The 27,482-nt window shown below is 42.0% G+C and overlaps 2 pseudogenes; both read left to right on the plus strand.

Moving 5' to 3' along the window:
• Positions 1 to 10,223, plus strand: part of LOC139235582 (Ig heavy chain V region MOPC 21-like) — a 32,899-nt pseudogene extending 22,676 nt beyond the window's left edge.
• A 1,947-nt stretch (positions 10,224 to 12,170) lies between these two features.
• LOC139235583 (Ig heavy chain C region-like) lies at positions 12,171 to 15,000 on the plus strand (annotated as a pseudogene).
• Positions 15,001 to 27,482: the final 12,482 nt, after the last annotated feature.

The following is a 27,482-nucleotide window of genomic DNA, read 5'->3' on the forward strand; positions in this document are numbered from 1 at the left end:
GCGGGCCAGATGGGCTGTATAGTTGCAGTTTCTGCAAACGGCATGCAGAAATCGACACCCCCTTGATGAGTGCCTTCCCCCACATGCCCAGCACAATCCGCTTCCATTGTTTCTGAAGGATGAGCTGCGTCTGGCTGATCACTCTTGAGCTTCTCTCAGTTTGTAGTTGATTGCTCGCAGTGTGGGTTGATGACGTGTGAACGGCCGTTCTTGCGACCCTTGGTGGTTTATGGCACTACTGCCTGCTGTTGAGGGCCTGCTCTCCTGCCTTTTTCTGTGTGTGGGGGTGGCGGCTTGTTTCACACTGTGAACCTCTTGTTCCGATGTTTCGTTAGTTGCCGTACCTGCAGTTTAGATCAAACTCGTTTCGTCTTCTCGTGCCAAAGATGTCTGTGCAACCAGTGCTGCTACCTCTAGGGTCAAGTTCTTGTTCTCCATATGCTTTCGAAATGTGCCTGCATGGCCTATTCCTTCAATAAACAAAGTCTCCCAGTACTTCTCTCCTTAGTTCATCGGAGAACTCACCTAAACTATCCAGCCTCCGATGTTTCGCCACAAAGTCGGGTATGCTCTGGCCCACGCAGCGTCTGTAGTTGTAGAAGCTTTGCCTGGCCATGTGTCGGCTGCTCGCTGGCTTCAGGTCGTCTCTTACCATGTGCTCAACTCTTCAAACTGGTTTCTCGGGTGCCAGCAGGTCCTTCATTAAGGCGTATGTTTTCGAGCCACAGCTGGTCAAGAGATGGGCTCTTCCCTTGTCTGCGTTATCGTCGCCTAACCAGTCTTTGGTTTCAAAGCTTTGCTGGAGCCTTTCTATAAAGTCCTCCCAATTAGCTCCAGCATTGTATTTTTCATCTGAGCCGTTGGTCGCCATTCTGTGGATTCTGTAATCCCGAAACTCGTCGCAGCTGTAAAGTCCTGTCCCTGGAGTACAGACTCACACGAGGCACATGCTGACGTCAAGGTCACTCAGGACCTGCACCTTTATTTCACAGCTCTCGAATGCCGCACAATGCCTGAGACCTCTATTTATATACCTGTGTGGAGTAGTTATGAAGTGTTTCCTGAAAGTGCACATTTGATGGTAAGGTATGCTTGCGGGTTACAGGTCATAACTCGTTACAGTCAGGTATAGCATGGTAAAATACAGTTATGTATAGTAATGTGAGATAAATGACAGAGTCAATTTCTGATTATATTTGAAATTATTTTATTAATGGCGGACTATTCCACTACAGTTCAATGAGATAAAAAAAAATAAATGTTTAAAATTTATTGTTATCTCCCTGTTTTACGCAGATTGTCAATTACATGCGAGTTGTAAATTGCAGTTTGTAAATGTCATAAATCTGTCGGGTTATTAAATTCTTATTGTTCAGCCGATATCGTTTAATTTCGTCCGTATTATTTGTTGTTTGATAACGAGCCAATTATTAATAAACTAACCTGAAATCGTTCTTAAGATCATGACTTGAATAACAACACCCTGTCCCAATAGCCGTGCTGCAAACGGGACAGAAATATAGATAGTGAACAGATTGTAACTGGGAGATATATTTAATTCTCATTCATGATAAATTGATTAACACAATCTCTTCTACACTTGTTCATTGCATTTCAGTGTCGCTGGCAGTCAAAGCATGGTTTATATGACTCTATTTAAACTGAGTAAGGCTGGAGACAGGCACATAACCCATTGAAATTCAAGCAGATTTATTTAATTACAAAAGGTCATTGTTATTTTTAAATTGAATAACAACATCCTGTCTCCCACATAGCTGTGCTGCACACGGGATAGAATTATCGACAGTGAACAGATTACAATTGAGAATTATATTTAATTCCCATTCATGGTAAATTGATCAACAACATCTCTCCTCCATTTGCTCATTGCATTTCAGTGCCGTAATTGGCCTGAATGGTTTGTTCCCCGCCAGTTCTTTTGATCATTCTCGAACGTAGTTTCAATAAATAGCAGAACATATTTGATAATTCATTTAAGGGCATTCTGTTAAATATGGGAGTATAATTTAAAAAGATTGACTGTGTTATTAAATAGCCGGGAATCTGTTACTGACTACCTGTTGCTTTTACTTCATAAAACATTATTTTGTAGATAAGATTTAGGATAATGTTTAAACTGGAGGGCCCTGATTTAGTAAACTCACGGCGTTACAACCCATCGGTAGTGAGTGAGATCTAACCAGGGCCACAATTTGAACAATTTAAAATAGTCCACTCCTAAATTCATCATGTGGAATGCAGTCTGAGAATATATGGAGTTTATGTTGTCTCAGAGAGTTCAGTCATATGCAGTTTACAAGTGTTTATATAGAGAGCGGGAATGTGTTGGAATTAGTGACCGTTTTAACTTTTTCAACTTAATTTAAGTAAAAATAATATATTTGTCTAAATGTCTGTATCTATTAATATGAGTCATAATATTTTAATATTGATAAATGCCATGTTAATTTAACTGAAACCATAATTTTTCGCAAGTTAACTGTTAGAAACAGGATTAAAATGAATAACAACTAATTGTATTATAATTCAGTAAAACATCAGCTAACATCAATGTTCTTTTAAAATATATCATTGCAAATTTATTAAACAAAAACGACCTTTCACAACTGAGTTGTATACTGGATAGGATTACAGTTACTGCAAAATTTCAAGGGTTGGAGAGAATGTTAAATTATGTCTAAAATGAATTCAGAAAACAATACATATATTACTGATGAAATGCATCCCAGGGTATTGAAAGAGATGGCGGTTGCTATAGCAGATGCATTCGTTATAATCTACCAAAATTCTCTGGATTCTGGGGAGGTATCATCGATTGGAAAGCAGAAAATATAACGCCTGTGTTATAAAAAGTGGACGACAAAAGGAATGTAACTATAGGCCGGTTAGTCTAACATCTGGAGTGTGGAAAATGCTTGAAGCTATCTTTAAGGAAGAAATAGCGGGACATCTATATAGGAATAGTGCAATCAAGCAGACGCAACATGGATTCATGAAGAGGAAATCATGTTTAACTAATTCACCGGAATTTTCTGAGGATATAATGAGCATGGTGGATAGAGGTGTACTGATGGATGTGGTGTATTATGATTTCCAAAAGGAATTCGATAAGGTGCCAAATAAAAGGTTACTGCAGAAGGTAAAGGTAGGCAGAGCCAGAGGAAATGTATTAGCATGGATAGAGAATTGGCTCAGTAACAGAAAGCAGAGAGTTGGGATAAATGGGACCGTTTCAGGGTGGCAATCGGTGGTTAGTGGTGTGCCACAGGGATTGTTGCTGGGACCACAACTGTTCACAATATACATAGATGATCTGGAAGAGGGGACAGAGTGTAATGTAACAATATTTGCAGATGACACAAAGATTAGTGGGAAAGCGGGTTCTGTAGAGGCCAAAGAGAGGCTGCAAAGTGATTTAGATAGGTTAAGCGAATGGGCTAAGATTTGGCAGATGGAATACAATGTCGAAAAATGCGAGGTCATCAACCTTGGAAAAAAAACAGTAAAAGGGAATATTATTTGAATGGGAAGAAATTAGAACATGCTGCGGTGCAGAGGGACCTGGGGGTCCTTGTGCATGAATCCCAACAAGTTAGTTTGCAGCTGCAGCAGGTAATCTGGAAGGCGAATGAAATGTTGTCCTTCATTCCGAGAAGGATGGAGTAAAAATGCAGGGAGGTCATGCTGCAACAGTACAGTGTATTGTTGAGGCCACACCTGGAGTACTGCGTGCAGTTTTGATCACCTTACTTAAGGAAGGATATACTAGCTTTGAAGGGGGTACAGAGCCGATTCACTCGGCTTATTCCGGAGATGAGGGGGTTACCTTATGATGATAGATTGAGTAAACTGGGTGTTTCCTCGTTGGAGTTCAGAAGGATGAGGGGTGATCTTAGAGAAACATTTAAAATAATGAAAGGGATAGACAAGATAGAGGCAGAGAGATTGTTTCCACTGGTCAAGGAGACGAGACGAGGGAGCACAGACTCAAAATACGGGGGAGCCAATTTAGAACCTAGTTGAGAAGGAATTTCTTCTTCCAAAGGGTTGTGAATCTGTGGAATTATCTGCCCAAGGAAGCAGTTGATGCTAGCTCATTGAATGTATTCAAATCACAGAGAGATCGATTTTTAACCAATAAGTTAATTAATGGTTATGGGGAGCGGGCGGGTAAGTGGAGCTGAGTCCACGGCCAGATCAGCCATGATCTTGTTTAATGGAGGAGCAGGCTCGAAGGGCTACATGGCCTACTCATGTTCCTAATTCCTATGTTCTTATTATGTTATGCTATTCAGTCTTACTTAGTCGTGCTCAGGTCGATTATGTGTCGCCACAAGTTTTAATGAACGACGCATCGATGATTTTACAGGTTATATTTAGTTGTCAACTTATAATAAACCTGTGGGTAATCGGTTTTAAATGTAAATGTCTCCCGATTTGTGAAACACTGATACAATTTTTTCAGGGAAACTAAATCTTCCGTGATTTGTAAGGTTATAGACAGGGAGAGAGAAACGACTGAAAGTCGAAGCGAGTTTTTCCAAATTAATATCAGTTTAATTTCAAAGCACGTGCAGACCTGAGATCGGCGCAAATTGAGAAGAGATCAATTAGAAATCAGTTTAATAAACTTGACAGAGTGAACCGATCTATCTGCTTAGAACACGATTGTTGCACCGGTTGTGCCTGCTTTGTTTTTGTGCGCCTATGTTTCTGTGTGAGAATCAGGAGTCCTCCTAACTGGTTGTAAACCTGCCTCCTGTGTTTCATGGAGTACAATTCGGCTCAGTTATTTCAGAAGCTTTTATCTGTAAGAATTCGATAGTTTCAATTTAAGTTTAAGGGGGCGATTCGGGAATGGGTTCAATAAACCCAGTTTGTGATATTCAAAATAATCAGTTCTGAAAAACTTCGGGCAAACTACAGAAGGAGCTTTAATAGGTTCCTAACCCGTGCTGTAACTGCCCTTATTGTTGTTCACTGTGCAATGTAGAGGGGGCTTCTTTATCTAACCTGTGCTGTAACTGTCGCGTGAGTCTTTTATGGGACAGTTTGGAGGGAGAATTTATTATCACGTGTCTTATACTTGCCCTGGGAGTGTTTGATGGCACAGCATACAGGGAGCATTACTCTGTGTTTATCCCGTGCAGTATCTGCCTAGGGAGTATTTGATGGGACCGTGTACAGAGAGCTTTACTCTGCATTTAACCTTAGCTGGAGTGTTTGAAAGTGCAGTGCAGAATTGGCTTTGCTCAGAATGAATCTCTTGCTAGACTTGACCATAGAGCGCTGCAAAGGGAGTTTTAATCTCTATTATATGTACTTTAACAGACCTGAGAGTGATTTTTCCAGTGTTGTTCAAGGAATGTCAATCTACATCAACGTTATAAAGTGTGATTTCTCGAGACAGATATATAAAAATCAAACGTTCCATTGCTCCAAAGCAACAAACCCGCACTGTTTGAATTTAAACTTATTGCAAAAAAAACCTGCCCAATTTTTAATGAATTGGTCCATTTTACACATTCTGATTATCAGAAAATGTTTGAATGAGAGTGGCCTGATCGTGAGCTCAATTTCAGATCAAACAGTTTCAGGAAGTGATTGTAACGTTCCAGAAAGGAGCACCTGTTGTGGTCTGATGGGAGGCTGGAAGCTATTTGGACAAAATAAATGGTGAATGTCGGGACTTCCGCTTCAAATAACCATCATGGGAACCTTGTGTGTGAAAGCATTATTTAGGTAAAATGTATTTTTTTAAGTTACAACGGGGCAAACTCGATTGAGATGCATCGATTGGAGTGGGTCACAACACACGCCACACAGTTACTGACCTGCACTTATCTGATACATTTAAAGAGGTATAGTGAGCTTGTGATGAGTTGTCATTTACAATATTCTTTCAGGCAGTGTGATGGTTTCCACCTAAATCCTTGGCGTCAACTTCCTCAGGCCATTTATTTATAATTTCCTCTTGCATTATAACAAACAATTAACATAGATCTGATAAATAAGTTCAACATTATAAATTGTTTCCTCTAATTTAATCTGGGAGAACTAATTCAGTTGAGTGAAGTAGAATCATAGAATCATCGTAGACATTTAGAGCACAGAAGTCCATTTCGGCTTTTCAGTTATCCAGCTGAAACCCGCTTTCCAGCACTTGGTCCGTGCCCTGCAGGGTACATCACTTCAAGTGCACACCCAAGCACCCGTTAAATGTGATTTGGGCTTCTGCCTCCAGCACTCATTCAAGCAAGGAGGTACAGACCCCCACCACCTTCTCGGTGAAGACATTTCCCCTCATACCTCCGCTAAATCGCTCAACAATTCCGTTAAATCGATGTCACTTGGTTGTTGATCCCTCTGCCAAGAGAAATACGTCCTTCCTATCCGCTTTCTCTCGGCCCCTCATAATTATATGCACCACAATAAGATCACCCCTCCGTCTCCGCTGTTCCAAGAAAAACAAACCCAGCCTATACAAACTTTTCTCATAGCTAAAACTTTCCAGACTGAGCAACATACTCGTACGCCCCTTCTCTACACTTGTGGAAGCGTAACCTCCCTGCTCTTGTATTCTATCCTTGAGTATATAAAGACACGCATTCTGTATGCCGACCTGTGCTGCTACCTTGAATAATCTGTGCACCTGAAATCTAAGGTCCCTTTGTTCCTCCACACTTCCCGTTATCTTGCCATTTAATGTTTATTCCCTTGTATTTTTTGCCCTCCCCAAATGCATTACCTCACACTTCTACGGATTGAAATCCATTTGCCACTGTTCAGCCCACCTGACCAGTTAATTCATATGCTCCTGCAGGTGGCAGCATTTTTCTTAATTATCGAGCATGCCTATTTTAATATCATCATATTCCCTACATTCAAGTCCAAATCGTTGATATATATCACAAAAAGCATGGGACCTGTCGAGTCTCACTGGAAACAGCCTTCCAGTCCCGCAAACATGCATCAAACATTAGTCTTTCCTTCATGCCTCTGACACAATGTGGAATCCAACTTGCCACTTTGCCCTGGATCTCATGGGCTTTTATTTTCGCAATCAGCCTGTCATATGGGAACTAAGAATCTCAGAGCATAGAATCGTTGGCCCGCTTTGCTTGTACTGGCTCTGAAAGAGCTGTCCAAAATCCATTCCCAGCTTTTTCCTCATAACATTCCAAATGAGTTCTCTACAAGTACACGTCCAGTTGCCGAGTGCATTCCAGAAATTGAAACTCTTCCTTTGAAAAAAAAAATCCAAATTTCCCCTGTAGATCCTTTGCCAATTATTTTAAAGCTGTGTCCTTTTCTTACCAACCTCACCAGAGGAAATCATTTCTCCTTACTTACTGTGACAAAACCTCTCACAATTTCAAACTCCTCTATAAGCTAACCCCTTTAACGTTGACTCCTGTAAGGAACATTCCCGGCTTTTCAATTTTATCCACATAACTGAAGTCTCTCATCCCTGCTACCATCATTGTCATCATCCTCTCCACCGACTTCAAGGCCTTATCATCCTTCCTAAAATGTGGTGGTCAGAATTGTATACACTACTCCATCTATGCCTAACCAGTGATTGGTAACAGTTTAGCATGACTTCCATGTTTCTGTATTCAATGGCCCTATTACAAAGCCAATTATCCCATATACATTCGAGCTAGCTGTGTAATCAAATTGCGCGGTCACAGTCACCGATATGTGAATAGGCACCTCAGGTCGCTCTGCACTTGCACTCCCTCAAAATAGTACCAGTTAGATTATATTTCCGCTCCCTGTTACTTATCTGCATTAACTTGCATCAGCCGCATTTCTGCCCATTTCACCAGTCTGTCTATTTCCTCCCGACGTCCACTGCTATCCTGCTCACCAGTTACTACGTTGTCAAGTGTTGCGTTATCCACAAACATGAAGACTGTGCTGCCTATTAATAAGTCCAGGTAATTTATATATAATGTAAGAAATGCACTGTCCATAATACAGACCCATGGGCGAACCCATTCCTCTCCAGTCAGAAAAACCATTCGTTCACCACTACTCTCTGTCTTCTCTCCCTCAGAAAATTAAGTACCTAGGTATCTATCCCTTCAATCCCATATGTTCCTTTTTCCCAAATAAGTCTTTTATGATATTCTTGATGAAGTTGAACTTGAAAGTCTATCCTTCCACGATCGACGTCAAAACTATCCTCCACCCTCTTTGTTACTTTCCACTTAAGACCGAGCTTCCAGTATCAGACAAATAAGCCGCAGCTGTTTGAGTAATCTGCATAAAACCGGAAGCGAGCGTTGCCCAAATCAGCAGTAAGCACGTCAGTTACTCTTTGTACTTCCGTGTGCAGATGCCACTGATAAACAATCGATGTATAATGCTAAAGGATTGGCAATATTAGATATTTAGAGCAGAAACCTATCGTGATGTTTAGCTTATGTCAGTAACAAACAGCAACAAGAATTGACTGTAACGACGCAGAAAGCAGCACGTGTTATCCTTGTGGGAGGTTGGAGAACTATTTGGAAAATTTTAATGGACCGTTTAAAGTGCATCGCTCCATATAATCAACTTTTGGATTTGTATTGAATTCTGTAAATTTAGTTGAGCGAATGGGAGGAGGAAGGTCAGGAGACATCCAATCTGTAGCAAGGGATAGAGTACAAATCACATCGCATCGCTCTTCCTCCAATTCTGAGAAGAAAAGAGATAGACTCGAATAAATCTAATTTAATCTGAAGCTTGAATCTTCTAAATCAGGTTGTGGAAAAGTTCCCTGTTCAAAAATATGGTCTGAATTATTCACTTCAATTTTAAAGAGACTTCAACAATTTAATGTAAACGTCATTTATTGTCATGGGAACAAAGCAGATCTTTATGAGGTCTAATAGAGAGTTCTTGGAATTATGATGGGTTCTTTGAAGGGATTCGGGAAGCATATTTCCCCAGGTTAGTGAATTGGTGAGTCAAAAGCAGAAATTGAAAATCAGCAGTAATAGAATACATGGAGAGGTTTTATTCTATTACTCTACACTGGGGACTGTTTGGACATGGGATGTTTTATTAGAAAGATGGCTGCATGCAGAATCCATAATAACTTGATAAAATTGAACTATCGTGATGAAGATTGGGAATTGAAAGGAGAAAGGATTGGTAGAGAGACATTTCAAAGGCCTGAAGGGGCCGAATAGGCTCCTTCTCTGTTGTAAAATGTTATTATCTCATAATTCTGGGTCATGCTTCATAAACATGCCGGCATCTAGCTGTATGAGTTGTGCGCTTAGGAGAACTAACCCTGCTGCTATTGAATCAAGTGTGTCTCCTGAAAACAACAACTTGCATTTATATTGTGCCTTTAACCTAGTGAAACGTCCATAGATGATTCATAGGGGCGTTAAGCCGATACAATCTAGCATCCTGCCACAGAATGAAATATGAATGTTTCATCAGGATGGCTGTTAGTTATTATGAGAGTTGACCAAATGCTTGCCTAGATGGTAAGTTTTAATGCAGCATCGTAAAATACAGAGATGGCTATATTCTGCTATCATATAATGGTCTTCTTCTGTGCTGATAATAAGAGGCTGATAGCAAAAGGATGTAGGGAGGAGCTCGGTGCACAGAATATGAACGAATCTAATCTTAAAATGGTTGGAGATTGAGGGAAATGTCCCATAAGAGGAGATCAAGAGCTGGAGGAAGTCGCCGATACCATATTCTGGAATTCCCTTGGTACAAAGTCGTTTCCTATAGAATATGCCCATTTAAGACTAGTGACATTTCTTATGTAAAATACTTCAGTAACATGGAGGCATTTCACATCAGGTCACGCTAACCACAGAAACTCAAATGCTGATTTAGGTTTTGATCAGCAAATGATGGAATTAGTTCATTCTGCAGTCAAATTTCGCGATGCTTGTTTACCTTATAAGCACTGATTGCAGAGTCTAACTTGTCCAATTGGCCATTCTTTCCCAGCGACACCGTCTGCCCCCATACTCTGCGGCCTGCGCTCCTCCTGTGAACAACCCAACATCGACGGCCCCATCACCTACGGGTGTTTGGCAATAGACTTCTCCCCGGAAATCACCATCCTTTCCTGGATGAAAGATAAAGAGAAAATTACCACTGGATTGAAGACCTACCCGTGACTGCTCAATAAGAAGGGAGCCGACACCCTGCGCAGCCAATTAACCATCACCGAGTGAGTGATGGGGAGCAGCACAATCTACTACGAGGTTCGACGAAATGGGTCAGTCTGGAAAATCAACATGCAGGCGAGTGTTTTGCGATACAGGGATGCAAACTGTGATAAGCAGAGAAGTTATACTGTTTTCTATACAACTTGATTAAACCAGATTTAGAGTGCACAATTCTGGTCTTTTTGTCACAATTAGAGCCCTGTGCACAGTTCTGCTCTCCGTATGACACTGGGAGTACTGCGCCTAATTCTGGTCCCCATATCACACTTGGAGAACTCTGCTCAGTTCTGATCCCCATATCACTCTGAGTGTACTAATTTCAGGTCTGGTCTCTATATCACACTTGGAGCATTGTGCTCAGTTCTTGTCCCCATATCACTCTGAATGTACTGATTACCGTCTTGTCTCCATGTCACACAGAGTACTGTGCACAGTTCTGGTCTCCAGATCATATTTACTACTACGAGGCAGACCTTCGTGACGAGGATGACGCTCTTCACAGCAAAGAAGATGGGCTCACAGGTGTTACAATGTGTTATATCTTAAAGGGTGGAAGATGCCTGTGCGTTGATTTTTTAATGTGTGATGACAGTTGCACACCAGCCACCACACGGGTTTGACAGAGCTAGGTCTTGGTCCAGTCGTAAGGATTAACCAAGACAACAGCAGACCAAGCACTGTTGCGCCTCCCTTGGGCCCCGATCCTGCTGTTGTTATATGCTGCACTGCAATTCCTCTGTTATTCCGTGCTGCGCCTCTCCTGGGCCACGTCCCAACTGTTGTTATATACTGTGCCGCTCCTGGGCCACGGCTTCGATGCTGCAAATGATGCACTGCCCCTCTGCCACGACCCCTCTGATGTTCTATGCGGTGCAGCTCCTGAGCTCCGACTGTTCTGTTGTTATATATGCCGTGCCTTATCTGGGCCACGGTTCTGCCATTGTTAAATCCTGTGCCATTCCTCGCTGGGCTTGATCTCCGCCACCCACTGGTCTCCAACGTCGCTCCTGCTGGGCTCGAAAACCAATCCAAGCTGGGCGCGAATGCTGCCCACCGCTGGGCTCGAACACCGCCTCTCGCTCGGCATCTAACGCTGCCTCTCGCTGGGCTTGACCCACGCCCGCCCGCTGGGCTCAACCTTTGCACCGCGCTGGTCTCTAACGCCGCCACACTCTGGGCTCGACCTCACATTTAGAGCACTGTACACAGCTCTAATCTCCGTATCATATTTAATGTAGTGTGCATATTGCTGGTTTCCAAATTATAAGAATTATACAGAGGCGCTGGAGAAGTACACAAAAAGACCTGTAAGTAAGACAGCACACCTGAAAGATTGTAAATAACAAAAGTCATTGCACCAGATGGGGCTATTTTCACTCGAAAAGGGAAGGCTGAGGGTTGGGCGATTAGAAGTCTTTCAAATTATGTAGGCGATTGAAAGATTAGAAGTAGCGAACATATTTCTGCTTTAGGAGGAGCCCGGTACTTGGGACTGTGTAAGATAATCGCCAATAAATCCAATTGGGAAATCAGGAGAAACTTATTTACCCAGGGAGTTGGTAGATTGTGGAAGTCGCTACCACATGGAGTACCTGAGGCGTATAGCATAGATTCATTTGAGATGGATCAAGATAAGTACATGAGGGAGAGGAAGTAGGGAGAAAGAAGGCTCATTGGGTCATAACAACCGACCTTATTGGGCCAAATGTTCAGTTTCTACGTTGTAGATTCTATGTTAAAAATCGCTTTCCAATTCTTAATTGTTTGGATTGCAACAAATAATCCCAATAAAATGTATTTTCTTGCAGATCGTGCGGTACATCATCCAAGTATTTTCTTTACCCTGAGTTCAACTGAAGAAATCGCCAGAAGCAGATCTGCAACAGTCATGTTTCAATCATCGATTTCCGTCCAAGAGAAGTGACGTTGAATTGGCTGAGAAATGGACAAGTCATGGATTTGGACATCGCCACCTCTCCTGTCTTTGAAGTTAACAAGAACTTCTCAATGACCAGTCGGCTTATTCTCCCCGCCGAGGAATGGTTCTCCCTCTCAGTCTATACCTCGCACGTTTCTCATCAAGGTTTCACCCAAAGCCGAACCATTACCAGATCTCACGGTAAGAGACACAATCCCGTGAATTTCCGGATCATTCTGAGCGTGGATCTCAGTTAGGGCTTTTAAAGGAATTATTAAAAAGCACAGAATTATTTCTCATTTCCAATCATACAGTTTCTAATTCCTTTCAGTGTAAGTCCTGACTGTGCATTCATCATGGTTCATGACTCCATCACTTCACCAAAGGTTTCACTTTGCTCTGATGCCAGACTGTGAGCGAGGTTCCCTTAGTTTCAGCTTTATCCTGAGTTGCCTGATCAAATTCGGAGCGACAGTAGGTGTCTGCAATCCATTGCTGGTAACTGTCTCAGGGCCCACTGCTAGAAAGGGCATCTGCCCTATTTAGAATACTGTGTTATGTACTGGGGACTGCACCTCAGGATCGATAAACTGGCTTTAGAGGGGATGCACTGCAAATTAAGACGGATCATATCAGGGAAAAGATGGATAAATTGTGAGGACAGGTTGCACAGAATAGGCATGTATTACTTTGAATATGGAAGTTAAAGGTGATCTAATTGAGGTGTTTAAGTTGATAAATGGAACTGATATGGTAGATAGAGATGAACTATTTCCTCTGGTGCGGGAGTTCAGAACAACAGACATTGCACTAAACGTAGAGCTAGGCCATTCAGGGATGATGTCAGGAAGGATTCTTTCACAGAAAGGGTGGTTTATGTCAGGAACACTCTTCTCCAAAAAGCTGTTGAGGCTACGGGTCAAGTGAAGGTTTCAAAACTGCAACTGAGAAACCTTTATTAGGCAAGTTCATCATGGGTGACACACAAAAGGCGGGTATATAATGTTGAGCTGTAGGTCAGGTCATGTTCCATAGAAAGACGGAAGGCAGGATGGGCTGAGTAGCCTGCTCCAGTTCTATTTTGCTATTACTGCCCTGCGGTTATATTTGAAACTGACTCTCTCTAATTCGACAGGAACGCTCAGTAATGATAAAGATAAACAAACTACTTCACATAGGTATTACAAATTATAACCCACCAAACAAGATCCCTTGGACTCCATTTTCCCGACCTTTCACTTCTCCTCTGATGGGGGGCTGCAACTGGTTGCTGCACATTTTCACTGCCCCCAAAATCACAAGACACTGGAAAATTAACTTTGTTTCCTGCTGCACGTGAATACTGGATTTGATTTGCCACTCGTTTTGAACTAATGTAATTTTCATGTATAGCTCTTGGCCCGAGTGGTAGAGCCATTATAATGAGCGGAAACGCGTTCGGGCACAAGAATCTGTTGACGTTGGAAATGTTAAAGGGTTTCCTAACATCATTGCCAATTTGTTGTCCTTCCAATAACGATTTGTTTAATCATCAGCGAGAGATTGATATCTCAAAGCGGATTTATTCTCCTGGAGAGAGTGAACGCTGAATACTGGTGGCCTGATTCTGAAGATGAAGCTGAGCGTGAATTTCATTTCTGCTTCACAGATGAATCTTTGTGCAAATATACGAAAATCACTCTTCTTCAACCGCCACTAGAACATGTCTTACTGGAGAAGACGATGATCCTAACCTGCATTGTGTCTGATGCTCCTTATGGGGTCACCGTGTCCTGGACCCGAAAAAAGGAGAATTTGAAATCAGAGATTTCCCTCCAACCGGGAGAGTATTCCAACAGCGTGATCAGCAATTTAAACATCTCAACATAAGCCTGGCTAAGAGGGTATGAGTTCTACTGAGTGGTGAGTCATCACGAAATGTTGACTCCTAAAAGAGGTTTCATCCACAAGGAAAAGGGTGAGTGGGGAGGTTGGAGCAACGAGTGACACGCTCCAACAATTTCCGGTGCTTGTGCAAGGGCCATTTCGATTTTTAACTATTTTATAGATTAGCCTGATAAGTCAAATGTTCACTCCACGAACTAAACGCTCTGGGACTTGAGATGATCATTTTAAGGGGAAGCTATATAAATGCATGAGGGGGATAGAAATAGAGGCATATGTTATGAGGTACAGAGAGAGTATGTTTGGAGGAGGCTCCTATGGAGCATAAAGCCCTGCAGAGATCAGTTGGTCGAACGGACTATTTCTTTGCAGTGCTTTCAAAGTCATTTTCCAGTACAACTCTTCAAACTGCCAGAGAGAAGGTGTGCATCCCCATATTCACCGGGCTGTAACACTGGACAGGCCACAGAGGGGGAAAAGGAAATCCTTTGAAATTTAGCGCAAATCACATTTCTCTCATATCTAACCTATAATTTAGTTTTCTCTGCAACTGTCCAGTTCATTGGCCTTTATTATAACTGTTCTACAGGGAATGATCTGCGGGAACCGGCCGTGTCTTTCCTCCTGCCGTCGGCAGAGGACGTCTCTGCTCAGATGTTGGTCAGCCTCACCTGCTTAGTAAGAGGTTTCTCCCCGCGAGAGATCTTCGTCTCGTGGACCGTCAATGAGAAAACGGTGATTTCCGGCAACTACAAGAACACCGAGATGATGGCGGAGAACGGCAGCAGATCCTTCTTCATCTACAGCCTGCTATCCATTGCAGCCGAGGAAGGGGGCAGCGGCTCTTCCTACTCCTGTGTGGTGGGAGATGAAGCGATCCCCTTCAAGATCACCAACATAACCGTCAATAAATCCAGTGGTAAACCCAGTTTTGTGAACATTTCCCTTGTTCTGAAGGACACCATCAATGTTTGTCAATGAGAATGTCTCGATTGCATTTCAGTTCTTAAAAAAAAACAATTAAGTGTTATTCTTCCAATCATGAGTTACAAATGCGGCCGCTTAATTAATTTTGCTTCCTATTTTTGTCAAGGGGAGGTCTATTAATCTGAAGCAGGATATTTGCATGTCTTGGGCTCGAGACTTGTATAGCCAAAGCTCGCAGCTCAGATACACTATAGGTTTAAAACACAGTGAAGCACTTTCAATAGCCTATTCCTCAAGGTAACTTCAGCAACATTTTTCCCGCTGGCGAATCTGAAAACTTCCCATTTCCAACAAACAAACACAGCACAGTTAGAGCTCAGTTTCCCTGATTCTCGTGTTATTCATCACATCATAATTGGAGACAGTTTTATTTTGCAGCAATGCATCCACTGCATTCTGAAATGAGGGCCACATGCCTACACAAACTCTCCCTCCCCACTCCCCCAACAGAGAGAGGGGAAAGGGCAATTGTTAACACACTGTATTTCCCACTGACCCACGAGAGAGGGGTTAGGGCAATTGTTAACCCACCGTACTCCCACTGCCCCACCAGAGAGCCAGATAGGGCAATTGATGACCCACTATACCCCTACTACTCTACCAGAGAGAGAGAAACGCGCAATTGTAGACCCCCTGTACCAGGCACTACCCCAACAGAGAGAGTGGAAAGGGTAATTGTTAACCTACTGTACCTCCGACTGCTCCACCAGAGAGGGGGAAAGGGTAATTGTTCACCCACGTTAACTTCCACTGCTCCACCAGAGAGGGGAAAAGGGCAATTGTTAACCCAATGTAGATCCCATTGCCCCACCAGAGAGTGGGGAAAGGGTAATTATTAACCCACTGTACTCCCACTGCCCCGCCAGTGAGAGAGGAACGCGCAATTGTTAATCCACTGTACCAGATATTTCCCCAGCAGAAAGAGGGGGAAGGGTATTTGTTAACCAACTGTACCTCCCACTGCTCCACCAGTGATGGGGAAAGGGCAATTGTTAACCGATTGTACATCCCTCTGTCTCACCAGAGAATGGGGGAAGGGTCATTGTTAAACCACTGTACCAGACACTCCCCCACTAAAGAGAAGGGAAAGGGCAATTGTTTACCAACTGTACCTCCCACTGCCCAACCAGAGAGAGGGGAAAGAGGAATTGTTTGCCCACTGTGCCTCTCACTCCACCACCAGAGAGAGCGGAATAGTGCAGTTGTACGTCACATTCCCACACGAGAGAGATGGGAGGTAGGTGAATCAATCTGTTGGAGCGGATTTTTGGAGGCATATTTGATTGTATACGGGACCAAACATTTGTTTTATTTTCCCCTTTAAATGAATGCTTTAAACAGTTAGGCTTGAAGGCATGCTGGCGTTGAGTTAATTGGAATGTGAGATAATGAACACTGGAGAGTTAAGTGCTGAGAATGTTTGCTTAAACCGGTGTCAAAAGCCTGCACTTGTTTACACTGCCCTGTCACAGTGCAGGATGGGTTATATATCAAAAGCTTAGTCTTCGATAGTAACAGCTTTTAAGTGCTAAAGCATGTGTTGAAAAGTGACGTAATTTGTAAGATAAAAGGACTTAACTGCAGATACCAATTTGAGAAGATGGTTCAAAGATAGGGGTCTTTAACACTTCTCCAAAAGCTTTGTCTCCGATTTAATAAACCTCTCTTTATATATTATACAGTTTCGGAAATATTTTTCCACAATAAATGGCGTCACGACAGGATGCTGTCTGATCAGACGTGATCACTTAAGACAGTATCTGGAATCTGGTGTTAGAGACTGAAAAGAGTGGTGTACGAGCACGACGGGATAGGGTATAAGATACGAGTAAACAGATAGCTGGAAGAGGCTGACTAACCAGTTTGAGTTGTCCCTTTAGTAAATAAGGTCGGTGCAGAAGGGAACTGATCACTCCAACCAAGAGCCGAAAACTCCGGTGATAAGGAAACACGCTAGCTTTGTTGCGAAGACAAAGTGTCTCCACAGAGTAGCCGTGGCCGTGAGTATTACAGAAACAAAGGGGAACGTCCGAGACTGGCGAACATGGAAGGTAAGGAAGGGAATGTAAAACGCGGGCTGCTCGGGTCATTAATTAATTCCTATCATTAATTGTAACTTGTGTAATTCCGTAATGCCATAAAAAAGCTGATAGTCACAATCTTAAGTGACATATGGATCCAGACATAAGCTTTGTTGAATGGAGAGAGACTTTTGTGAGTTTCGATTTTGAATGAAGAGAGTACTTGAGATTTTGACTGTGGAATGAATGAAAGCCTGCTTGGGAAGGTGTGGAGTTGTTTGCCTGTTTTTGCTCCACCCACTCTTTCCAAGCAGAGTGAAATGTTTTTTGAACCCTTCGTAGTGTTGTCCTGTATGTGGGAAGTTTAGAAACTGTGAACCTTCTGGTATTACATTTTAATTTAGAAACGAAGGTGTGGATATAAGTTACGGAGCTAGGAAATGCACAAAGGATAGGTTTGTTGAGTAACAGATAAAAATACATGGTCCCGGTAGCAAAAAAAAAAAGAATTTGACACGCTCACTTATTTGTCGAAAGAAAACATGCAATTGGGTTGAAAGACATAAATTTAGTCAAGGAATGAGATAAAGAATGCCTTTTAAAACGCTCCCATTTTCCTTTGTGTAAAACCTTGACACGAAAGCTTCTAGCTCAGTAAAAAAAAGAGTTTTAAATTTAGAAATACCTTCAGGGATCAGGTCAAACTCCTGGGCGTGTGGTGAGCTAGCTGTGAAGGTGTAAAAGGAACTTTTGAAAAAGGCTCAAACAGTAAGCTTCAGCAAATTAGAAAAGAAAAAGATAAAGCAGGAAAAGATCTCTGCCACGGGAACAGGAGGAGGCCAGGAAAGGGGAACTTGCCACAATACCCTATAAGACCTGAAGCTAGAACAGCGGTTGTAGAAATAGTAAAAGGGCGAGTGGAAAAGTGTATATTAAAAGAAACAGTTAGCAGCACTAACTCCACAAAAACGCCCAGGTAGGGAAGTCCCAGGTCCTGTACCTAGGGTACTGCCTCTCAAGGGGCTGAAATAAATGCCCTCGGATAGGAAAAAGGCTGTCAAGGACATGCCTAGACCAGTAACGGTAAGTGGGTGAGGAAAGTACTGGGCCTCTTTAATTGCAGCCGGAACTTTTTCCCTGATTTTGAAAAAATTGCTAAGCCAATACAAAGATTTGTGAGAGGGGAGAAGCCGGCCCTAAACCTCATAGAGTGGGGCCCTGAACAAGAACAGGTGTATAGTAAACTGAAGTCAGAACTAGTTTCCGCACCTGGAATGGGACTGCCTGACATCCACATCCACTGTAACAATGAAGGTGGGTTCTATATGGCCGTGGTCACCCAAGATCACGCGGATAAAAGGAGACCTATAGCCTATTACTCTACCACCGAAAGCCCGGTGGTGACTGGGTTATTCAGATGTATAGCCGAGCTAGATTGCGCAGCTTGGGTGGTAAAAATTAAGCGAGCCTGTGGTGATGACTGGAAACATCATTCTCCACACTAAGCACACATTGGTAGATATGTTAAACACAGGAAAACTGAGAACCGTATCTAATATGAGATGGGCAAAGTGGGAAGCAGTCCTCTTAACACCCAACAAAGCGGTAACCATAATTAGGAATGTAGGAAATAACCCCGCCGAAGGTATGATGGGTGAAGGGGAACCCCACTTTTCGAAGAGGTATGTGAGGATATGGAAGATGATAGAATAAGATTGTTAATATCTATACGGACAGTAGATATGCATTCGGGGTAGTACACGATTTTATGACAGCATAGGGGAGAAGGGGTGTTTGCGATGGATAAAGACATAACTTACTAAATTAAGTCAGTGCTGCTGTGGCCCGAGATGAACAGATAAGTATTGAGAAACTACACCAGGGCACTTCTGAGGAGGAAATAGTTATGTGGACAAAGCAGGGCGCAACGCCAGAGAAGGATAACGTTTGGAGACGAAACGACAAGTTAATGGCGCCTGAATGCATACAGAATACCTTATTTGCGTTGCATCCTGGCCGGTCTCATTCAGGACGAGAGACCATGACCGGGAGTCTTGGGAGAGATTGGTGGTGGAAAGGGATGGGGAGAGATATTGCCAAACATTGCCATCGATGCATTACGTGCGCACAATAAAATCCAGGCATGCCCATTAAAATTAAAAGTGGACACCAGCCCCATCCACGGGGGCCATGGGAACACGTACAAATTGATTTCACAGGTCCTTTGCCCCCATCCCATGGAAAAAGATATTGCCTCGTTAATATAGATCAATTTACCCGGTGAGTGGAAGCTTTCCCCACAAGTGATTGCACTGCCTCCACAGTGGCAAGGATATTGACTGAGCAGGTGATTCCCCGATGGGGAGTGCCTCTTCAAATAGATTCCGACCAAGGCACCCACTTCACCGGAAAAATTTTAAAACTAATATGCCAGCTGATGGGCATAAAACAAAAATTCCACATCCCCTACCACCCGCAGAGTTCTGGAATGGTAGAGCGCATGAACCGTACCCTTAAGAACGCCCTGGCAAAGGCCATGCAAACGTCAGGAAAAGCGTGGACAGAAGTATTACCCATTGTATTGATTAAGTTAAGAGCCACGACAAACCGGACAACCGGATTAACCCCTTATGAACTAATGACAGGAAGGGCGATGCAATTACCAGAGAACATCATAACGGGGGGGGGGGCGATGTCGGCCCATTAAAAGACAAAATAAAACGATATGTTTTGGAACTAAGTACTCAATTAAAAGGGATGCGTAAATTATTTAGGGACAATGAGGAAGAAAGAGACGCGTAAGCAGAGCTTACAAAGCTCCCTGAAGTCCCGTTGGCGGGACGTCGCATTATGGTAAGGGTCCTCCCGGGAAATCCGGGGTTTGCCTCAAAAATGGATAGGACCGTATGAGGTTATTATCAGCAGGAACACTTGTGCCTGCATCGATGTTTAAGGGAACGGACAATGGAAGCATTGGAACCAGCTTCAGGTTTTTGAACCAGCCGTTTAGCACACATATTAGTTGTTGTTGTTTGTCTATTTACAGATTGACAGCGAGAGATTCTTCAAGCAAGCCATACGGCCATTTTTGCCTTTGACTATGTGTTAATTATAGAGTAATAAGATGAAACTATATATTGCGATCGGTGCGATTATCATAGTTCGTGTTAGGTCCGGCCTGCTAGCTCGACCTAAACGAGAGTTACATGTTAATTCCCTTTTGTACATGTCTTATGTTTATGGGCAATATGAGAACTTTTCTAGTTGCTGGGTATGTTCGCAGATCCCCATACATAGCAAAGGAGGCATCCCTTTGAGGTCAATCTCCCTTAACATCTCTGAAGTAGCAGAGTGGGTAATGCGGCAAAACGGTAAAGAGGAAGTAAATGATACCTGGAACCAGAGTGGGGATAAAGAAACGTGGAGATCGGGGAGTTACCTTTTGGATGCATTTGACGGATGGTAACAGCCGGAATACAATAGGTCGGTACGACCCCCGTTCCTGGTTTTGACCAACACCTCAGGAGTTGGAAGGCCCACCGCTGACATTTGTTTCACTGGAGACCTGACTGGTGAGGAAACAGGTTTTGTAGCAGGATATAGCAATTGTACGCAATACTTTAAACTCACCAGGTGAAACATAATAGCCAGCGAAACAACAAACCAGGTGTTCTTTGAAATAGAGGGTTTGAAGAATCAGACAAGTAGCCAGGACTGGGACCCTAAGATTAGGTGGCGACGGGGGCTGAGAGAGAGAGATTGGGAACGAATCTAAAAGCATACAATGGCACTTAATTTGTGTGCGGGCACAAGGCCTACACCTGGTTGCCTCAGAACTGGAGGGGGTCCTGTTATTTGGGATATGTGGTCCCTTTTGTCAGACGGGTACGTATTTTAGCAGAAGTACAGAAACAAGGTCGACTAAGACGAGATCTTACTCCAGTAGAGAGGCTATTTGGGGTCATGATGCTCCCATTCGGGATAGGACGCACCACGGATGAATTACGTAATCTAGAGAGGGTCCTGGAACAGGTAGTTAACGACACTGCTGAAGCAACAGAGGGCATAACGGCTGAAATGGTAGTCATATGCACAATGCTACTCCAGAACCGAATGGCCCTAGATACTAGCACAAAGTGGGGGCACATGTGCCTTAATTGGAGCTGAATGTTGCACTTACATTCCCGGTAATTCAGAAAACATAACCAACCTCGCTGATCACAAACGAAGGGAGGTAAAGAAGTTATCCCCGACAGCAGGAGGATCTGGCTGATTTGACTGGCTGTTAGGGGGATCCTGGGTGTCCTAATTTATGCATGGAGTAATTATTCTGGTTGTATTAATAATTACTTGCTGTCTGATTATCGGGTGTTTTAATACCTGCTGTAAAGTTATGATGGCTCGACTGATGCCAGTAGCCAGTGTAATCGCCGAAGAAGAAGCACACCTGATGGAAATACCTGAAGACACCAAGGATGAAGAAACAGACGACAATGACACCGACCACTATCTTTGAAGGGTAGCCTAGAGCTGCAGGCAAGGTGGTATACGGAACATCAGTGAAGTAACATACCCCAAAGGACGAATATATGATACTATCATTGTGGTTATCTGGATTTCGTAAACATCCTCCAGGACCAAAAGCGGGAATATTGTTGGAGCGGGTTTTTGGACATATATTTGATTGTATACGGGACCAAATATTTGTTTTATTTTCCCTTTTAAATGAATGCTTTAAACAGTTAGACTTTAAGGCATGCTGGCCTTGAGTTAATTGGAATGTGGTATAATGAACACTGGAGAGTTAAGTACTGAGAATGTTTGTTTAAACCGGTGTCAAAAGCCTGCACTTGTTTATACTGCCCTGTCACAGTGCAGGATGGGTTATATATCAAAAGCTTAGCCTTCGATAGGAATAGCTTTGTAGTGCTAAAGCATGTGTTGTAAAGTGACGGAAGTTGGAAGATAAAAGGACTTCACTGCAGCTACCAATTTGAGAAGGTGGTTCAAAGACAGGGGTCTTTAACACTTCTCCCAAAGCTTTATCTGCGATTCAATAAATCTTTCTTTATATATTATACAGTCTCGGAAATATTTTGCACCAACACAATCTATATTATATTATGTCAGTATCCATCTGTAAATAGTCATCCTCTCACTCCAAAAACGTTAAACTTAGCGCATAGGCATCATATTTTAAAATAAATATATATTCAACATGTAATATTTTAGTCGATGTTGGGGTAAATCTGTCCTTGTCATTCGTAAACTAACAGATTGAATTTTAATGTGCCAAACTAAACTGGTGATTGATTCCTCTGCGCGTTTCTCACCGTTGTGTTCCTGATGTTTCTGAGGCCCATCGGGTGAATTGTAACATTCCTTCGGCTGAAATCACATTGCTGCACATACAGAACACATTTACACAGAGCGATGAGGAATATGTGTAAACGTGAGTTTGTGTGTGTTCACATAAAATTATGTTGATGAATTTGTGTCAGTGTATGTGTTTTTTTGTAAGTACACATTTAAGTTTAACTATAAAAATGTAGATTAACACAATGACATAGAATATTATACATGCCAAGAATACACCTCGCACCTTCATTGCCAGACCCAGTTATTGGAACTCTCTGAAACTTGGAATAATAGCAGAAATATACACACAACAGTACACAAAACACACATACAAACATACGCTTTAAAAAAGACACATACACATTTACACACACAACACAAACGTATTTACACAAAAACACACACAGTTACACATAAACAAACACATACGCTTACACCTAAACATACACAAACATTTACACATAAGGAGAGCCTAGACAACCATATGTTGAAGAAAGGAATATTGGGCTGTGCTGATATATTTAGATGAGGAAAGATGGCAGGAGGTGCGAGTGAAGCATACACGCATGCATGGACTGGTTGGGCCGAATGGCACGTTTCTGTGTGGTGTATTGGATGTGAGTAATTTGGTCTCAATGTTAAATAAATATTTATTCAATATATTATCTGCAACTAATATTTGTGCTAAATTTGTCACTGTTATTCGTAAACTAACAGATTGAATTTTAATAGTCCACTTCTAAACTGGTGATTGAATCCTCTGCGTGTTCGTTACGGTTGTAGCCCTGATATTTCTGAGGCTCATCGTTTTAATTGCTGCATTTCATCGGCTGACGTCGCATTGGGCCTCACACAAAGCACACTTACACAAAGCGGGGAAGAATGCGTGTAAAAGTGAGTGTGTGCCTTTATCTTTGTGTGTTTGCGATTGTGTGTATATATATTTTTCCGTAAGTAGACAGTTACACATGAACACACACATACTTACACATAAATACAACAGAGTTACACGTAAACACAGACATATTTCTACGTAAACACACACGTTAACATAGTGAAACAATAACTATACCCAAAACATAATGCACACCATCATTGTCAGTCCCAGTTATTGGCACACTCTGAATCGTTGAAAAATAGCAAAGACACACACACACCCTTGCACAAAACACACACAAGCACAAGCATTAACACACAGACACGTACACAGGCGTTAACACACAAACACACACACAAAGCACACACAAACACAAATTCTTAGATTCAAATATACAAACTTACACATGAATGGAGAAACGCTTACAACTAAACATACACAAATACTGACAGATACACATGAACACATTTTCACAAAACATAAGATCACTTTATCATAAATATATACAATTACACGTGAATACACACACTTCAACAGAATCACACATATTTATACATAAACACACTACACACTTACACATTACCACCCAAAGACTGACATATAAACAAACACAAACTTACAAAACTACAGGCAAACACACTTACGCAAAAAATGCGCGCACACTTATAATTTGGGGCAGTGACACAAAAACACACATAATGACACATAAACACACTTACACATAAACTTACACACATCTACAAGTATCTACATAAATACACACATCTAAACATGTACACGCACACTTCAATGCACTTATACAAAAAATACATAATTACACGTAAACACACATACACATAAACTTGCACACATCGACACACATCTACAGAAACACACTTTTAAGCATATATACACACATACTTAAATAAAACACACGCAGACACACACTTACAGATTAACACACACATTAACATACACAGACAGGCGACATTAAAACAAGATCTCGTCATGCATTCATACACAAACATTAAACGCTAACAAATATAGAATTAAAATGAACTTTTGAACAGACAGAGTATCCAACGATTGCTCTGAATAAATAATTCCTGATACCATACATCCTCACATTTCTTTATTGTGGTTCCACAAGTACATTGAATCAATGTTCTTGTTGGAAACGGAGACAAGTTAATTATGTTCAGTGCATTGCGGTAACAAACAAATAATCAAGATTATATCTCATAACAGGTCTTGTACCCAGCCTCCTTGATCGTCTCCAAAAAAAACAGCTGCCTAAATTTATCGTTAAATAAATCAATATCAGTCAGTAAACCTCCCTTGACATTTCCTCATATTATTCCGAATGATAGATCGTCCGAAATTGATGCAAAATCAATTAGCATGTGGCATTGCAGGAAAAATGACATGTTTTAACACACGGACTAAAGGAAGATCTTAAAGGAATAGCAACAGTGGCATTATGAAGATAGATAGATTGCGAAAAGTGATTAACTTAATAGAAGATATACATTGAATATAATGTGTGACAACAAACTAATACCTTAAGGTAAATAAAAGAGAATATATGTTTGTTAAATCTTGGCTTAATATAGGATCTGAATTTGTTTCCACCTCTTCGTTCTTGCAGATTCCTCAGACCTCCTCTGGAGTGAAGTCTATGAGGACGAGAGCGGCAACAGCTCGACAACCACTTCCACATTCATCATCCTGCTCTTCCTGAGCATTTTCTGCAGCTCTGCAGTCACTCGACTGAAGGCGAGAAGATTCAATCCAATCATAACTCGTACTGATTGAAGCGGTTTGATAAATATATCAAAGTTCAATTGTAACAAACCCTGAAATAAAGGCTTCAAACCACTAAATCAAAGATTCACTGTTTTATCTCGCTTTTACAGGTCAACTGAATGGTTGAATTTCTTCCGTTTATTAACATCTCTGTATCCACAAAATAAAATATATTCTCTTGGTGATTCGCAGAGTCTGTTAATAGACCCGAATCTGTGGCTGAGAAAATCATAACCGGGATTTCCGTCTATCTGTGTGAAATGTGTGAGCTAATCGTGGCTATAATGTAAATGTATCTCGGAGTTTCACCATTATTTGAAAATGTCATGTGTAAATAAATCACTTTTCACATTCCTAATTTTCAATTATTCACTTCCCTTTATGTTGAGCCCATGTTTTCTCTCCCTAATGTCAGTTACTGTTGTACAGTTACAGCTGGCAGCTCAGGCATGTGTTCTGATATCAATGTGACGCTCAATTGTTATATTCACTTTATATTAACTTTTTTTAAAGTCTCTGCACGTTATTCTCTGTGAAATTGTAAATACATCTGCAAATGGCAAATGGAATATATTGGAGTTTGCTGAATTCCTTTCTCCAAGGCTGCTCCACACCGTTCTATTTTCCCTATTACACTTCCTTCTATTTCCATGATAGGTATTTTCCACACGTCCTGCCTGGGTTCTGTTTCACTCCAATTCCATTTGGTTAAGGAGCCACTGCGCCATCTAGTGTCCTATCAGAGTGACGACACATTTCACCTGCCTTCAAATGACAAGCCCCCAGGGGCGGAATGACAGCACAGCGAACAGATGGCGCGCCATGAGGTCTCCTCGAATATTATTGTTTGTCACGTGTCAGGTTATATTAAAAGCAGGTTTCTGATTCATTACAGTCTGATACACTATCACATCAAACATTCCCAGAGCAGGTATAGCTCAGATAAGATAAAGAGTAAACCTCCCTCTACACTAACCCATCAAACACTGCTAGACACACCAGGGAGCACAAACCCTCGGAATGATTCCCAAAGACCTACCTGACACACAGACATGAACGTCTCTATTAGATAGACATAGATACCCAAGAAAGAGACAAAAGGTAGAGGGACTGTATTTGAGAGCGAGGAGATGAGGGATCACGCGGCGTCTGCAGTTACATTTGCAGCCTTCTGCCCGGTGGGCCCCATTACATACAGACTGTATGATGGAAGGAAAAATCAAATTATGATGTCAAATCATTTTAGTTTTAAACTGGCCAAGTGTACGAGTGTGCCCTCCGCTCGAAAAGGGCAATGGTAGAATAAATAATATTGTATCCGAGTCGAACCTTTAAAGGTGACCCGGTTCCAAATGCTTCACAGGGACTGAGGAAATAAGTGGGCCCAGCATCGGGGAACCACTTCTCCATTCTGAGGATTATAGATTAACCCTGACCCTCTATCTCATGTTTCTAGGGCGGTGATTCTCCCTGCTCTCCCACATTCCCACTGATACCATCTGCCTGAAATGAATCATCACCCGAGGGATCCTTTCTACCTGCTCTCCTCCAGTCACTCTGATACGATCTCCCTGAACCCATTGAGCATAGCTCATGGTTAATTTCTCCCATCTCTGCTCCATTCCCTCTGATACAATCTCCCCGAACTCACTGATCATCACCCCAGGGTTACCTTCTCCCAGCTCTGCTCCATTCCCTTTAATATCATCTCTCTGACTTCACTGAACATCACCCCAGGGAATCCTGACTCACAGCTCTGTTCCATTCCCTCTGATGCTATCAACCTGAACACACTGAACACCACCCCAAGTATCCGCCAGTGACCTTCAAAACTTCGCTCCGTGTTTCCCTAAACTTTCACTCCACATATTATACTGATAGAGATATTGATAACATAAAGATATAGTTAGATAGACAACTATCGTTTTAAATCCCAAAACACAACAACAAGAAAGTGTACAGGAGTAGATACGAGAGGAAAGTTGGCTAAGGTAGATTGGGTAAGTATATTAATAGCTGTGACGGTAGACAAGCAATGGTTAGCATTTTAAGAATTAATACATAATTTGCAACAAACATACATTCCTTTAGGGCACAAAAACCCCACAGGAAAAGTGGTCCAACCGTGGGTCATGAGAGAAGTTGAAGATGATATTAGATCAAAGGAAGATGCGTATAATCTTTCCAAAAACAGCAGTAAGCCTGAGGATTGGGAGGATTTTAGAATTCAGCAAAGTAGTACCAAGAAATTGATAAAGAGAGGGATAATGATTCTGAGAAAAAATTAGCAAGGGATATTAAAATAGATCGTAAATGCTTCCATCGGTATGTAAATAAAGAAAAGATTAGCGAAAGTAAATGTGAGTCGCTTACAGGCTGATTCAGGGGAAATTATAATGGGGTATAAGGAAATGGGGGAGAAATTAACCAGATAC

This window comes from Pristiophorus japonicus, chromosome 23, assembly GCF_044704955.1.
Source record: "Pristiophorus japonicus isolate sPriJap1 chromosome 23, sPriJap1.hap1, whole genome shotgun sequence".
NCBI lineage: Eukaryota > Metazoa > Chordata > Chondrichthyes > Pristiophoridae > Pristiophorus > Pristiophorus japonicus.